Raw genomic sequence first — 9,125 nt, forward strand, 5'->3', positions numbered from 1 at the left:
CAGGCATTGTACAGGAGAGTGGCAGGTTTCTTAGAGAAACAAGGGAGGCCCGAGAGTGAGGGTGGGCATCGGCCAAACGGCCCACTGCAGATGGAAGGCCCTCAAGGGGTGGACAATGGCCAGAGGACCACGGGCTGCGTGGTTAGGTAGGCTGGCTACTGTGTTCTAAAGTCTGCACAGACAGCCTTCCTGAGGCATGGTTTCCTACTCAGGAGATTGACAGACCGTGCAGGTTGATGAAGGAGAGGATGACTGTGTGCCTGTGTTCTCTGTCAGAAAACTCCTGCCAAAGAACTTACATCCTTTTAACAATTGATAAAGGCAGTGTTTTCAAAGCTGTCTTCCCACTCTAGTCTGGACCAGTCTTCTATCTGACGCTGTTGGTAGTCCTCTTTAGGGCTGTCTGCCGTCTTTGTACCTACCAAGGCTATTGTGTCATATTCTACTTATACTCTCAGAGGTGGAACCCACCCACAGTGAGCACACAAACCTGTCCTTCTCCCAGACACACTTTGCTGTCAAATTCCCTACAGAGGGCAAAGGCAGCCTGACGGTGCACATCCTCGCACACATCTGGCTTTCATTCTGCTCTGTAGCCCATCTGGATGTCTGACTGTGAGTGACAGGAGCCCTCTCCCACAGCTGCAGCAAGGTGAGGCTCGGGCCTGTGGTGCTGATGTCACTGATCAACTCTCGAACTTTCAGGTGGATGACGTCGCATACACTGTCCTGAACTTCAATGCCCAGCAACCCAACCGGCCAACTTCAGCCCCCAAGGCTATAGCAGTCATGGAACTGGTTTTCTGAAGTAAAAAAGAATCAACAGGATCTGGCCTGCTGACCTCACAGCCTACATACCAGTCCCTACTTTTGCCTCATCTCTTTAAACTCAGGTGACAGCAGGGCAGGGGCTTGTAGTGTGCACAATGCTTCCAAGCTGTCTCAGGTCGCTAGACAGAGAGGGATTGGTGGTGAATTAATTTACATGTTAGAGGAAAGGCAACTCAGAGGGGAGCCCCTAGAGTGCACTTGTAAAAAAGAAAAAAAGCAATGGATTGAGTTGGGGGTGGGGGGTGGGAGATGGGGGGAGGCGTCCTCATGCTGAAAGAATTGGCTTTAAGGTTATGGCGACTTTGCATGCAGACTCCTAGTGCATAATTTACATATGCCTGTAGCTTACCTGACTGAGTGAGCTTTGAGATCTGTCTTCCCTCTTCTGGAAGTTCACCAAGCCAACTTCTCCAAACTCTCCATCAGGTGGACAGCCCCTCCTCTCGCAGGCACCCTGACTAAAGAGAGCCACTGGGTCTGGGAACACCATTCCTCTAGCCGGCGTTCCAGGCAGGAAAAGTCTCCTTTGTCACCCTCTGCACAGACTTTGGCTAGCGACCCTATGAAACTGTTGGTAGAGCCTCTCCTTTGGGACATTTCATCCAAAAATATTAATAAGCCCTAAGACTGAAAGGCTCTATTAAGTCACAATGTCTCAAGTTGTCCTGTTGAAAGGAGAGCCTAAACCCCATTGTCTCCATTTAAGGACCAGGCCTGATGTCAAAAAGAGCAAACCATAAGTCCCAGAAACTAGGCCACAAGGCATCACCTCCAGGAACAGACCGTAAAATCCAGAAACAAGGTCATAAAACCCCGTCGCAAAGAACAGCCTGGGGATAACCACAAGAATGGAGAATATCTTATCCCAGGATGGGTCATCTGTGCTGGGCAGTCCTACCTCATCCTGTAGTTCATGACATAGGAATGCAGACAACTGACAACCTGGCACAGCCAATCAGAAGCCGACCTCTGTGACCTCCCCAGCACCCACCAATCAAATTTCAGATTACCTAACCCACTCTCTAAATATACAAGAACTAACATAGTTGCCAATCAAAGTTATACTCATGTCACCACTTTGGCCCCTGTCAATCACATTAGAGATTACCTAATCCTTCTAGAGAGTTCCCCTGGTTCCCTATAAGAAGGCCTTCCTGCCTTTGTCTGGGGTGGCCATTTTGGAAAATGGTTGACTCCCACATGCTGGTTGTTTCTGCCGAATAAACACTCTGTCTTTGCGTACTATCTGAGTCTGGGGTCTTCCTTCAGCAATTTTTTACCCTTACTCTATGACACAGCCAGACTGAAGTATCCTCCAGGAAAATGACCTTGAACTTTTACTACTGTGCTACAAAGAAACAAAAAGAATAACTAAAATTAAACGGGGTGGCGGTTGCGGGGGCTTGAGGGCAAAGTACCATGTTTTTATCTCCCCTCCTATAGCTCCATCCTTCTGGTTCTACTCCTCTGTAAAACCCCTCCTACTGGACTCGGAATACACAAATGCTGGCTCCTCTGGAAAACTCTCCTTTACCTGGGGAGCAACTGCCACCTCCTACGAGCCTTCCCAGCCATCTGACCAGATCTCTGGCTGTCACATTTAGGTTCCTTCCTCGTCCTATGACCTGCTCCTCCCACTGTCCCACCCCATCCCCCGAATTATTGCAAACTGTGGCTAACATAAACCCAGTTATTATGGTCCACAAAAGCCAGACTAGTGCACAAAGTCCCCTCATTCAAAAGGACCCATTCCCACTGTCTTAGAGTCTCATTGATGTGAAGAGACACCGTAACCAAGGCAACTCTTATAAAGGCAAATATTTAGTTGGGGCTGGCTTACAGTTTCAGAGGTTCAGTTCATTATCATCATGGGGGAAGCATGGCAGTGTCCAAAGAGGCATGGTGCAATAAGAGCCAAGAGTTCCATATCTTGATCCAAAGGCAGCCAGGAGGAAATTGTCTTCTTAAGCATAGGACCTCAAAGCCCACCCCCACAGTGACACACTTCCTCCAACAAGGTCACACCTCCTAATAGTGCCACTTCCCATGAGCCAAGGATATTCAAACCACCACACCCACTTTACTCACTCCCTAAGTTATCTGTTGTTGTTGCCGTTGAAGGCTAACCAATTTAAGGTAACTTAATTTAAAAAATTACATAAGTTGCTCAAAGATATTCAGTTTTCATCAATAAAATAGTGTATTTCAAATGAAGACTGTTTGGCCTGTACTTGACAGTTAAAAAACAGTCAAACATGTTTTCTGTATTTTATATATGATTTATCAAGTTTTAACCTAAAATATAGTGGATGCTAAGATTTTATAAGCAGGACTAGACATAAAAGAATCATAAAATTTAAAAAAGATACAAAGAAATTATAATGTTTATAGTTGAGAAGGAGAGGTGTTTGTTTTTTTGAAACAAGTTATCTCTGTGTAGCCTTGGCTGGCCTGGAATTCACTCTGTAGATCAAGCTGGCCTCCAACTTTCAGAGATCCACCTCCCTCCCCTCTGCCTCCCAAATTCTGGAATTAAAGTCTTGTGCCACCACACCCAGATGATTTAAAAAGGAAAAAAAAAGTTCTAATTCCTACTGTCACCATTCTATACATCAGGATGTAAGGGCTGCCTGTTTCCCTACTTGGAGCTGTATGCTTGCTTGTTGGTTGTAGACCCATGCTCTCTGGATGCTGACAGGCTGGCTGCAATTCTCTCCAATGAGACTGAGTAGGTTTCTCCAAACACTACATTTCTTTTCCTATTTGAGTAAGACCTGAGCTTGATGGGAGGCATCCCACTAAGGACATTCCTGCTGAGTTACACAGGAATCCAGGAACTTGATTTGCTGGACAAAAACTTAACTCTATTCCTAACTTTGGCCCATTTATACAAAATACCATTGTACCCAAGACCTTTGGTCCGCTAGACTGATAACAATTGCCACTAATAAATCGTGAGTTTATCTCAATCAGCTCCTGGGAAGTCGGCACAGCTGGGGGAGCTCATTGATTGAAGACGACTCCCTCCAACAGAGCAGGAAAGGACTGTGCTCTCTCAATCTTTTCAGATGTTTAAAATAGTTAAAAGTTTTGCTGTATTATTTCTCAGTGACTAAAAATGATGCTAACCTTTATTCTAGTAAGAATATAGGCAACGACAGCATTAGGTCCTTCTGGCACAATTATCTGTTCACCTTGACCTCCAACCTTACTTAAACAACCATTTTGGGAAGACATATATTTAAAGTCTTATAATAAAGTACTTGTCTCCTTTGTCTGCTTTCTTGGTTTCTTTGAAGCCTACTATGTTTGGTTCCCAACATACCTACCAGGCAGCTTATTACTTCCTATAACTCCAACGACCTCTTCCGGTCTTGATGATGCCCGTAGCATACACCCACATGAGAGCATGCTCACACACTCTCTCTCACACACACAAATAAATCTTTGGGAGAGATGGATCAGTGGTTAAGAGCACTGGCTGCTCTTCTAGGGGACGTAGGTTCAATTCCTAGCACCCACATGATGGCTCACAACCACCCTGTAGATCCAGTTCCAGGAGTTCCAAAGGCTTATTCTGACCTCTAAAGGCACCATGCACATGAGAGGTTCACAGACACACATGCTGCTTCACAGACACACATGCCGACAAAACACCCACACGCAGAAATTTTTTTTCAAATTTTTTTTCAAACTTTTTTTAATTGTCTAAGGTCAAAGTTTACTCGAATATCTAAATCAGCAGATTTCTCTTAAGTTATTGATCTGTACTTGACAGGGACTGATTTAAAGGAACAGAATGTATGTCTAATCGCAATTTATTTTCAACTGTTCTGGTTTTGTTTAAGCTTTATCTAAATGTTAAATCAGGACATCAGGACAGAGTGCCTTAAAGGGACAATATTTTGACTCTTGCCCTCCAAGGTCAACTAGGCTCCAGAGGATTACGACACATTTCTCAAAAGGTCCTGTAGCTCTTGAAGTCACTTGTTTTCTTGATTAGAGAAGCCAGGGAAGCCCAGAGGTGGACGCTAATCAGTGCACATTCTGCAGAGGAATGTTAATCTGGAGAGAAAGCGCCCTCAGCAAGAGCTTTAGCCATCCCCAGCAGATGGCACCAACTGCCAAGAGAAAGGCTAAAGGAGTGGGGGGCCTAAAACCGAGGGGACCTGAACTTTACAATAAAAAAATAATAAATAATAAAAGGTTAATTTAGGACACCTTCAAGGTCTTCAATGGGCTCAACAAGAAGGTATAACCCAAGATTAAAACAATTGGTAATAATCCAAAACAAACACTAGGCTAGATTTTAAAGGACCCCAGCAACCCAAAGGCTAAAGGCCTCTTCATTAGATAAACCTTGAATCAATAACCTTCATTAAAATATACAGACTGCTGACACTGCCACCTCGACTCCCTCTCAGAGGCAATCGGATTAAAAAAACAAGTGCTTTTCCTATCTGCAGATAAAATTCCATTTGCATAATCCCGGTGATGCTGATAAACATCTACAAACCAGAGTAAGACCACACTAAACGCCACCATCCCATCCACCATCCCACTCAGATGGTGTCTTAGTCAGGGTTTCTATTCCTGCACAAACATCATGACCAAGAAGCAGTTGGGGAGGAAAGGGTTTATTCAGCTTACACTTGCACACTGCTGTTATCACCAAAGAAAGTCAGGACTGGAACTCAAGCAGGTCAGAAAGCAGGAGCTTATGCAGAGGCCATGGAGGGATGTTCTTTACTGGCTTGCTTCCCCTGGCTTGCTCAGCCTGCTCTCTTATAGAACCCAAGACTACCAGCCCAGAGATGGTCCCACCCACAAGGGGCCTTTCCCCCTTGATCACTAATTGAGAAAATGCCTTACAGCTGGATCTCATGGAGGCATTTCCTCAACTGAAGCTCCTTTCTCTGTGATAACTCCAGCTGTGTCAAGTTGACACAAAACTAGCCAGTACAGATGGTCCTGTAACAATCTAAACTGCATTTAGTTGGGTTCCTTTGGTCACCCTCTATACCTGAAACTCAGCAAAGGGGGAGACCCTAAGTCTTCTGTTCTCCTATTTCAGCCAGGAAAGTCAGGGGTATGAGTGACCGGTGTCTATCTCCTAGATGATTTTAGGGACCCCACTCTTGAAGGAAGAATGGTCGGCAGCCAGACAGATCCTAGTGAGCTTGGGGGCTCCCCTCACTGTATCCTCTGCCTCTGAAATGTCTTATACCAAAGATCCTCCTGATGAAGACATTACCTTTGTCCAGCCCCCTCGCCCCCACCCCAAAAACCATTACAAACACAAAATTAAAATTATATCTCATCTTCCAACTACCTAATACAAATAAAAGTGGAAAATGTTAAGCAGTGACCATCTTGGTTAAACAATAAATCCTGAAGCTACGGTAACTTCGAAACTTTCCTAGGTTTCGGTCCTCCCTGCGATGTCTGTGCCAAACACAAGAGGTGCTTTTCAGAACTGGTGAGAGATGGCTCAACAGTTAAGAGCATGCTCACTGCTCTCGCAGAAGACCTGGCATCCACATCAGAAGGTTCACAACCGCCTCCAACTCCAGCTCCTGGATATCGGGCCATCTTATCTCTTCTACCTTGAATGGGTGCCTGCACTAAAATCTTTTAAGAGGTGTTTTTCAGCTGGGCAGTGGTGGCGCACACCTTTAATCCCAGCACTGGGGAGGCAGAGGCAGGCGGATCTCTGTGAGTTGGAGGCCACTTGGAGTTCCAGGACAGACAGGGCTGTTACAGAGAGAAACCCCATCTCAGGGGGGGAGTGTTTTTCAATAACCTGAGGTTCTTAAATTTTATTATTTTGTGTATATGGTATATCTGTATACAACATGCATACAGATATACCCTTGGGAGCCAGAAGAGGGCAACAGACCCCTAGGACTGCAGTTAGAGAGTTATGAGCCACGATGTTGGCGCTCAGATCCTCAGAAAGAACAGCCACACCTCCACCCCATCACCACCACCCCCATTCTTTATCTTCACCACTCCTTGGATACCCCTAGCAACGATCTGCCAATGGCCAAAGAAGACTTTGCAAGCCTTTTCTGCCTTTTCACACCAGCCTGTAGATGGCCAGCTCGGATTCTGATACCAGAGACCGCTCATGCAGGGTTTTCTCCTGAATAAAAGCCTGTGCTGTCGCCAGCTGCTTATCCTCTTGCTCATTTTATCCCCTCACTGATCCAAAACAGCCCTCCTAAACAAACCTCTTACTCAGAAGGAGTTAGTGAAAAGGTGCTGAGCCAATTTTCAGGATATGTGTGCTTGTGTGTATGAAATATATACAAGTTTCAAGGTAATTGAAATTTTAAAACTACATAATCTGATCAAAGACATACAGGGACATCTTGCAATACATAAAGCCCTGACGAGTTTCCTTACACTGTGAAAGTAATTTCTCTCTTACAGTGTTATTTGATAATAGCACATCTCTGTGGCATACCATATGTTGTCTGCATTTCAGAGGCAATTTCCTGTGTTTTTTGTTGGAGTCTGCCAAAAGACCCTGACTCACAAAGACCACAGAGACAGAGATCGCTGCAAACTGCAAGAGGGTTTTATTTTTAATTGATCCAACGCGTTGCCCCCACCTCCACCCCCAGCACACAGGCGAGAGGAGAGACCCCGAACAAACAAAGAACACACTTTTTATACCTTGTAAGGGGCAGGTTTAGGCAACAGGTCTAGCTGGCTTATTCTCATTGGTGTAGCAAGTAACCCTTTCAGGAATTGGTTGGTTTGCATAGGGTGACTACCTTTGGCCTAGTCCCTCACTCTGCCTGCCTTTATGGGTTTTCTCAGCATTGTTTAGTCGGCCAGCTTCCTTATCTGGCTCTGAACTTGGCCTGCTAATATAGCTTAGAATGTCCCTTCAGAAGGGGAAGGGGCTAGGTGGTCTTGAATTTATTTTGGATTCTACATTTTCACTTAGGATGTAATTGTTTTATTGGTAAAATGGCGGTGTCAAATTTTTTTAAAGCAAAGAGGGGAAATTAGATATAGGGGCAGTGAGGCTCAGTGAGTGGGCCTTGTTGCCAAGCATAACTAAGCATGATAGCCTGAGTTTGATCTCTTATCCCTGCTTGGTGGGAGAAGAGAGCCATCTTCCTTCCATAAATTGTCCTCTGACTTTCACTTTTTTTTTTTTTTTTTTTTTTTTTTTTTTTTTTTTTTTTTTTTTTTTTTTTTTTTTTTTTGTGGTTTTTCGAGACAGGGTTTCTCTGTGTAGCTCTGGCTGTCCTGGAACTCACTTTGTAGACCAAGCTGGCCTCGAACTCAGAAATCCGCCTGCCTCTGCCTCCCGAGTGCTGGGATTAAAGGCGTGCGCCACCACGCCCGGCTTGACTTTCACATTTGCACACACATGTGTGCAACTTTAATTTTTTTTAAAGCCTATTTTTAATGATGGCTCTTAAATGCCTTAACCTCCCTTCTAGCCCACCAGCCCACTAGAGGTAGTGGGGAAGAAAGAATATGGAGGGCGTGGATCTGTTTAGAAGGTGGGGTTTCTAGCAAATCCCATCTGTGTTGTCAGGAAATCAGTAGCTCAGTTCACAGATCGACAGCGGCAACTTCATCCATTCATAAACACGTCACATATATACCAGCAGTCCAGTTCAATAGTGTCGGGATAGCAGTAATGATGGTACAACCCAACGGGATCAGCCGGGCCTCAGCAGAATTGGTACCAGGAGGGACTCCAGGAGAAGTTTTGGCTGTGTATCTCTCAGAGAAGTCAAGATCAGCAAAGATGAGAAACCAGCAAGCGTTGTACAGCTAGCTCTACCAGCAAGCCTGGCTCAGCCTCTGTCACTGTTCATTGAGTTTTATTTATACCTTCCAAACATCAAATGTCCTCTGTGGGTCTTGTCACAGCATGTATGTCTGTCTCAGCATGTGTGTCTGTCTCAGCTGATATCACTCTGCCAATCAGTCCAAGTCCAAGGAAGAGACAAGACAGATCATATACATCCTATCACAACATATCACAAAGTTCTTTGCTGTGTTTTTCTCTATGGAGTCCCGACAAATGGAGTTCAACATAAGGCAGACCAATACATGTCTTTAGCAAAGAATCCTTCATCGCGTGTCCTTTTACATGTTTATTTTAGCAGAACATCCTTTCACCTGTGTCTTCACGTGTTTGTCCCAACAAAACACCATCTAACACAACTGACTTTTCAAAGGACCCTTAAGTTTCCACTTCACCCCTGTGAATAGCTAAAATGGCCTGAGTTTCCTTTCTCTTGCTGTGATAAAGAGTCTGA

The sequence above is a fragment of the Mus caroli genome, chromosome 7, assembly GCF_900094665.2.
Source record: "Mus caroli chromosome 7, CAROLI_EIJ_v1.1, whole genome shotgun sequence".
Classification (NCBI taxonomy): Eukaryota; Metazoa; Chordata; class Mammalia; order Rodentia; family Muridae; genus Mus; species Mus caroli.